This window comes from Eretmochelys imbricata, chromosome 1 (genome assembly GCF_965152235.1).
Source record: "Eretmochelys imbricata isolate rEreImb1 chromosome 1, rEreImb1.hap1, whole genome shotgun sequence".
Taxonomy (NCBI): Eukaryota; Metazoa; Chordata; order Testudines; family Cheloniidae; genus Eretmochelys; species Eretmochelys imbricata.
Genome location: NC_135572.1, coordinates 226,100,673 through 226,109,284, shown reverse-complemented (window position 1 = coordinate 226,109,284; position 8,612 = coordinate 226,100,673).

Below are 8,612 nucleotides of genomic sequence, written 5' to 3'. Positions count from 1 at the left end.
GTGTCATGATTGTCCTGTATTATGATCCTATCCCTCTGCAGTCCCTCCTGGATCTGTATTGTTTGTGCATCTGAATCTTTAATGACAATACTGACTGGTATTGGAACCTCCTTCAAATTTGACATTGACTCTTGAATGAATACAATTTGTTAAATGTGTTATTCATTTTTAAATCCCATTCTGTAACAACTCATCTAGTCCACAACTCTCGAGTTTCACTCAGAGGATGGCTTGTGGAAATGTATCAAATAAGCTGTTGAAATCAATAGCTATTATGTCCACTGCATTTCCTTTATCCATTAAGTTTATTTCATGAAACTAACAAAACCTAAGAGCTCTCTCTAGCTCAGACTGAAGTCAATGGGAAGCTTTGCACTGATTTTAATGGCAGTAGGATTGGGTCCCATGGTAAATTGGCATGATTTTTCTTTGACAAATTTACTTTGCCTATTATTTATTACTTATTTTTGTGGAGGTGTTCAGTAGTTGGATGCTCTGTTAGCTGTTTGAGCAATATGCCAAGTATTGCAGATAAATTTACTCATCTGTAAGTCCTGGGAATCCCCCTCCTTTGCTCTCCTTCAAAGCATCCTTTGCTCCTTCTCTGCCCTTCCACTGGCTTCACATTTCTTCAGTTCTGATACTTCTGCTAATTCCGATTGCTCGGTGGGGTGAATTTCACCAGGCCCTACGACTGTGAATACATTTAGGTTATCTTGCTATTCTGTAATCCCTTCGTTTCCATAATGAACCATTTCAACTGCTGCCTTTGGCTTGTTTGTTCTCCCCCACATCGGTAAGCAGCAGATCTGCCCTTTTCTGCCATCTTCTTGCTTCCCACATAAATATTATAATGATGGTTTCTTGTTTCCTTTGCTAGTATTCCCTGATTTTGTGCCTTTGCCTTTCTGGCCTCTCCTCTCCTCCTCCCTTAGTAATCATACATGTTCACGTGCTTGCATGCGGTCTCCATGCCAATTGTGTTGAGGGTGTTTCTGCTTGATTCCTACATCAGTGCGTGGGGGACTCTAATCCCCAATTTGTAATCAGCATCATGGCAGCAGACATGCTCTTCCACTCTCCTCCCTACTGTGTCAGGTAAATGTCTGGTATTTCCTCTAGGTCACTCAGCACTGTGCCCTCTGGCATTTACCTTCTCCCTGAACATTGTGGACCTTTCTGTAGATAACTACTGCAGCATTTCCCCCCAGCACAGTCTAGATTGCCAAACCCTGACCCAGCCCCAACTCAGAAAGGGCAGCAGCAATACAAGCAGCGAGAGCTGCAGGCCTGAATACAATGGGTTGGGATCCCTTCTGCCCCTTCCTTTGCTCCCCCACTTCATTGGGAACTGAATCATGGTGTGACCCGAGCTCTCAATGCCTCCTTTCCTTTGCATCAGAAATGGAACCTCTGCCCTTCTCCCCTGCTGGACTCCGCCCTCCCATGACAGCAACAAACGAGGCAGCGTTGCCAACTTTCACCATTTCACCATAAGGTTTGGTGTTCTTCTTCAAGCCCCAGCTCCTGGAGTCATTTGATTACATGAGAACCTCAGCTTGATTTTTTTTAAAAAAAGTCAGTTTCATGGTGCAATAACTCAAAAACTAAAGTTTCAAAAACCAGGTGACAAATAAAAAGAAGCCCAAAGAGATTCCTGGTCAAATCTCATGCTTTTCAAGCCAATCCCATGATTTTCCGGGGCCTGACGCATCATGTTGGAGCGCTTAGGGTTGGCAATGCTGATGATGGCTTAATACTAGTTTAACTCTGGAAAAGGCTCACGTGCATTCACAGATGTTTTTTTCTCCTCAAGCCATTGCCAGTGCTTAGTCATCCCTGTTTTCCTGAAAGGCACCAAAGACTAAAGGCCTCTTCCACTGGACAGGAAAACCAATCAAGAATTAATATTTGAAGCAGGATTTTACTATGAACTATAAATACATTAAGGGGGTCACTACTAGGGAGGGTGAAGCGCTAAGCTAAAGGACAATGCTAGCACAAGAACAAATGGCTATAAACTGGCCATGAACAAATTCAGGCTGGAAATGAGAAGAAGGTTTCTACCCATCAGAGGGGTGAGGTTCTGGAACAGCCTCCCAATTGGAGTTGTGTGGGGGTGGGGGGGACAAATGCATTAGTTTCAAGAGAGAGCAAGATGAATTTATGAGTGCGATTGTATGGTGGGGGTGCTTGTTTTGGGGCAGTGGGCACAGCTAAGCAGCCCCACAGCTCACTTCTGGTTTATGTCCTGTGTTCCTAAAGCGCATGCTTCAGGGCTTCAGCCGATCACCTAAAGGGGTCAGGAAGCAATCTTTTCCCCCCAGTGTATTCTGGGAGGTTTTTTTATCTCTTTCCTCTGAAACATGAGGGATGGCCACGGCTGGAGATGGGACCCTTGGCAGGGTGGGCCAGGGGCTCTGAAGTGGCACCGAGCATTCTCTCTCTCAGGGGCTTGGCTGGCTGGGTCTTGCTCACATGCTCAGGGTCTAACCGATCCCCCCAGGTCAGATTGGCAGGTAGCTTATGGGACAGGGGGATTTGCCTTCCTCTGCAATGTGTGGGTGCAGGTTGCTTGCCAAGATTATCTGGGTATATCTCACTTACTCATTTCCCTGCCACTGCAGGAGGCTTGGGCACTGGTGCACTTGGTCCCTTCTTTTCTCTGCCTCTGGCACATTATAGTCTAGTCTTCTGTGGGCTGTAATATTTTGGTCTCATTTCAGTTGGTGGGTTTAGTGTGTGGGTGCTGGTGGTCTGTGAGGTACAGCAAGTCAGACTAGACTTGGGGGGGCAGTCAATTATTTTTTGTCAAGGTCCAAATTTCTTGGTCAAAATATAGTCAAGAGCCAGAGAAAATAATAATAATAAATAATAATAAAAAGATTTTGCGGTCTGTTCAAAAGCACCTGGCAGTATGGATTTGGCCCACGGTCCACTTATTGACTAGGTGATCTAGTGGTCTCTTCTGGCCTTAAACTCTATGATTACCTGACCAGAGCATTGGCCATCTAGTGTGGTCTCCTGCCTCCAACACGGGCTCCGAAATAATGCTTCAGAATAAGGCACGACATCCCCCTACTGCACACAATTGTGCACTATTATACCACCGGGGGAGCGTCTTTCCTGACCTCCATTAGTGATCAGATCATGCCCTGAAGTACGGGGGCTAAACGGAGCCAAGTCAGTGTCACTGCAGATGCGACTCTTATACACAGAAATGTATCATTCTGAACGGGAGCCAAAAGCTGTTCCTAGAAAGTGCTTTCATGCACCCAGCCTAAACGCTGCTCATCACGGTCCTGGGTTGTGCCCCACAGGGCTCTGAAAGTATTGGAAATCAAGCCAGCCACCGATCCCAGCCAGCACTCAGAAGGCTACAGCATCTCTAAATGCCAGACATTTGGTTACGCACACGCGTACCACGGGGGTGCTGTTTAACCCCCCGTTGCTCAAGGAGCTAGTGGGCTCTCAGTTGCTGGCACAGACTTGCAGCCTCGATGGTGTTCAGCTGGGAAGCATCTAGAAGTATTAAAGGTCATTTGGGCTCTGAAAATTGTTAAAAGCAGCGTCATGGGCATCCATGTTTATCATCTCTCAGGAACAAAATATCTTTTTGTTTGTAAACTGAGCACCATGAACTGGGGTCGGTAAGGTCCAGATCCTAACTTCTGTTGATTTCAGTGTAAGTTAGCAGCCTATATTCCTGCAGGGATCTGGGCCAGCCCTGCAAACTGCCCTGGGATCTAAGTCAAGCTCGGCTCGTTCTTTCTCCTCTGTCATCACCTGTGATAAAGATTCTGCCCTCGGTGACACAGTGGAGTCCGCGTGCCACCAGTGGATTTGCACAGATGTCACTGATCATAACTTAGCAAGGCAGGAATAGAATCCCACTCCCTCTCTCAGCTATGTTCGCTCTGCAGGGCGAACAGGGGCCAAAAAGTGGTCCGAGCAGCAACCATGACTTGAATGTACCCTGGGAAGAAGGGGCCATGGTCAGTCACTTTTCATCGTAGAGCCACATTTTAGTGGAAGTTATGGCAGTTAGACTCATGTGGGGCTGCTACCATCAATTGCTGGGTTGGGACATGAAGAGAGGGAGAAGGTGTCTCTTGGCTCAAAGGCAATATAAGATTGCCCTGGTTCTCTCAGCAGGAGACAATGCTCCTGTTTTGTACAAGGGGTTCTTATCCTTGCCTATCCTCCTGTGCCTGTAATGGTAACAGGGGAAAGAAGGGAGTAAACAGGAGCGTCCACTGGCTTTGAGTGCTAGGAACAATCTAGAGTTGGTTGAAAAAATGGAAAAACAATTTCACCCTCCAAAATTTTTTGATATTTTTGTTCTTCAGTTTTTAAGTTTTTCCTTCCCCCTGCATATCTCTTTCTCCCCCCCCCCTTTTTTTGGGGGGGGGGGGATTGATTTTTGAAAATGACTGAAAAGACAAGGAGAGAGGGTAAAAGGGAAAAAATGATAAAAACATCAAAAGAAATGGAAGACAGATAGATAAACTGTGAAATGGACAATTTTGCATGAAAATTTTAGATTGGGGCCATTTTTGGATGAAAACTCTTTTTGCTTAAGAAGTAGACCACCAGCTTTACAGCACTGTGTTTGTAAATGAGGCCCTCCCTGTCTTTTGGACAATGCAGTCCTTGGCAGCAGGTGCTCAAGTGCTTGTACCCATGTGACCTCTCTACCAAGCTCATCAGTGGGAGAGGGGGGGTCCCAGGTCAGAGCGTCATGCTGAATGGCTCGCACTTGCCCTTCCCGGCATTCATTTGGGTACATGTTGCCCAGTCTGGTTGGAAGCAGGTCCCCATCAAAGGGTCATCTCTCTGCATGAGCCCCTCCCTGCCTTCCTCAGTTTCCTGTCCCACAGCAGCCACACTTGGCTCTCTTCCTCGGCAACAGTTTGACCTGTGTGGCAGTGGCTGTGTTTTGTATGAACATGCTGCACCCATGGTATCAATGCAGCCATTTGTGCTCCCTTGTCTCCTCTGTTGATAATAAAGATTTCTGCTTCAAGCGGGCAGCCAGAACCAAGTCATTCTCTGTTGTTATTGACCCGGCTCTGCAAACAGCTGCTCTGCAGGCAGGTGGCTGGGAATGCTTTACAATAGCCCGCTGACCGCCCTACCACAGCCTGGGCTCAGAGCAGCTGGAAGCTCTGCCAGCCTGACCCTGGCGTTGGCAAATGGAGTGTTCCTGGTAGCCAGCTGTGGGAACCCTTTGGTGACTGGGGCCCCATCGGGAGAATGAGATGTAATCAGAGCTGGGACATGTTTCTGCTAGCAACTCCTGCCCACCAAAGTGGGATATGCAGGGACCAGAGCCTGATAAGCGGCACCAAGCTGTGGCCATGCAGAAACAGGGCTATATCTGTGTAGAACAGTCTTTTCATGACTGCTCTATGTTGGGGGTGTGTGTGTGTGAGAAAGCACCCACACAAGAAGCGTTACATGAGCACAAGAGCAGGGCCATCCCTAGATATTGAAGTGCCCTATGCAGCCCCCTGCGGCGGGGCTAGCCCCAGGCGTCTGGTGGGGGGTGGGGGTGGGGGGCAGGCTGTGCTCAAGATCTGTGGGGGACAGGAGCAGGCTTGGGGGGCAGGGGGAAAACCACCCCTCAGCACGAGCCAGTGGAGAGGGTTGGGTCTGGGTTGCTCCACTTCCTGCTGCCTGGTGATTGCAGGGCACGCCCGACCCCACACTCACAGGGCGGTGGGAAGTGGAGTGATCCGGCCCCAGCCCGCCCTGCTCCCCTGGCTCCCAGCCTTGGGGGGCAGAGGGGAACCGCCCCCCAGCACTCACCAGTGGCGCTGCTGGGAGCCAGCAGAGCGGAGCAGTCTGGGGCCGGGACACTCCACTTCCCGCTGCCCGTTGAGTGCAAGGTGCTCCCAACCCCTGCTGCAGTCCCCTGGGGCATAGCTCAGGGGAAGGGGTGGAGTGGGGGTGGGGTGGAGCAGGGGCAGGAAGAGGCAGGGCAAGGGCAGGGGCTATGGGGAAGGGGTGGAGTGGACACGGGGCGGGAGCAGCCTTCCTGTCCAGCTCAGCCGGCTGGGGGATCGGGCTGGCTGCTGGAGCAGCACGCAGCTGCATAGGGCACGGGGAAATTTGGCACAATTTGGTGCCCCAAATTTCCTGGTGCCCTACACAGCTGCATAGTTTGCATATGGGTAAGGATGCCCCTGCAAAAGAGCATGTGTGGAACTGGAAGTATGTATATTTCTGTGTGTAATTGCATGCCAAATGCAGGGAGGGGGCTCATTTCTGTCACAAGCGGCTATGTGCCCACATCACAAAATCATCAGAGTCCTGTAGGATTGGCCTTCCATACTCTGGAGTAACATAGCAGGGGGTGCCACAAGTCAGGAAAGAGGTGCATTGGCAGAGATGCACTGAGGAAGCCTATGTAGAAAATCTGCTTAGCAGAGCCCAGCTCCATTGGAGTCTCTCTCAATGCCACTTTCACTGGTTTGAAAATACAACAAATTGAAACCATACAGGCACAGCTAGGGAGAAAATATCTGACACATGCAGCAGAACCTTCCTCCCCCTCTGTAACAGCATAGGCTCCTTCAGAGCTCCTCTGGGTGCTTGTGAGGAATGTAGCTATTTTTGCCACTTTATTCCACTCCAGGGACTTGGGTGAACGTTCCCTGGGATCAGACTAGGGTTGCCAATCCTCCCGGTTTCAGCAGGAGTCTCCCGGAATCACGCCCTATCTCCCAGAGGCTACTGAAGCCAAACCGGGACATTTTAGGGGCTGAAAGTCCAGTGGCGCAGCGGGGCTAAAGCAGACTCCCTGCCTGCCCTGCGAGTGACACAGGGCCACGGCAGGCAGGGAACCTGCCTTAGCCCCACCGACCAGGAGCTGCCAGAGGTAAGTGCCTCCTGGGTGGAGCCTGCACCTCGCACCCCCTCCTGCACCCCAGCCCTCTACCGCAGCCCAGAGCCCCCTCCTGCATCCAAACTCCCTCCCAGAGCCTGCTTCCCTGCACCCCCCATCTGCACTCCAACCCCCTACCCCAGGCTCAGCCCAGAGCCCCCTCCCGCACGCTGAACCCCTCGGCCCCAGCCCAGAGCCCACACCTCCTCCCCCCAACCCCAGCCCGGCGAAAGTGAGTGAGAATGGGGGAGAGTGAGCAATGGAGGGAGGGGGGATGGAGTGAGCAGGATAGCGCCTCAAAAGGGCAGGGCAGGGGCGGAGCCTTGGGGAAGGGGCAGGGCAAGCGTGTTTGGGTTTGTGTGATTAGACAGTTGGCAACCCTAGATCAGACCAACATCTGTGGCAGGAGCTTTCTCCACCACTTTTACAGAGATGAAATTATACTACTGTTCAATGCTCAGCCTCAGAAGCCATGCTGGGAGTGCCGAGTTTTGGCTGTGCTGGAAATAATGATCATTGAGTCTTCTGCAAGGCCTGACTGTGCTGGGGCTGGAGACCATAACAGGCTTGGAACCTGGAGGTAGCATGAGGGTGCTAAACTATGGCATGTTTTATAACCTTGTGGGGTCTCATATCCGCTAGAAACTGACAGAAAGTTAAAAACACAGCCCTGAGGAGTGGTTCCCACTACGCCATCACCAGCTGGCATGGTGTGAAACATGGCCGGTCCCTGTTTACAGCACCTGCAAAGTCCTGCTCAGTATTGTGTTCTAGGGCATGTTCTAGTGAAGACATACCCTTGGATAACAATCCCCAAGGCTTCATCCCCTTACCAGATGCTTCCCATAGACCAGTTGATTCTTCCCAACAGATGATTCTAAGCCCTACAGCCCTGGTTTCAGTCTGTGCCACAAAACCCCAAACCTTCCCTGTCTATAGACTGCAATATTTTCAAAAATCAATGGGGCTTGAGTTCTTAAGTCACTTAGGCCCAGACCCTTACAAGGTATTCAGGGACATAACCCCCACTGATTTCTGGGCCTTAAGCACTTTTGAAAATTATACCCATAATGCTGTCCCTTGTACTGGTTACATGGGGGAGAGAAAACCCTTTTTCTCTGTAGCCATGTAGCAGAGTCTGGTGGAGAAGGCACAAGATTTGGGAATTAGGAAAACTTACTTCTGTTCCCAGTTCTGTCACCGACTCCTTGCTGTGGCCCGGGGCAGGAGACTTTACCCCTATGTGCCTCAATTTCCATATCTGAGAAATGAGGAGAACCTTCCTTTCTAAAACACTTTGAGATCTATGGACAGAACATACTCATAGGAGCTAAGGTTTATTGTCTAATAATCCGATGCTCCACACCGCACCCCCACCCAAGTCTGTCTGTTCCAACCCTAGGCTTCTACCCCAGCAGGCAGGCACTTCCACTCCCCTGAAATGAGTGGGGAATTCAGTCTCCCTGCTGAGGTACTCAAGGGTGTTCTTCAGAACATGGCACAGCAGGAACCCAACAGCTTGTGGGATCCTTACATGTTATCATTTCCTAAGGGCTATCATTGAATTAATTATATTTGCTCTGAGTCAGATCCAAATCTCTCTGTGGTGGGGCGTGGGAGGAAAGCTCCAGCCATTATGCGTGTTGAATAAAACATTGCATGGATGAGAGATGATAATGGATGCAGAGCAGCAGGTTTGCCTGCTGGTCTCGTCTTAATGAGT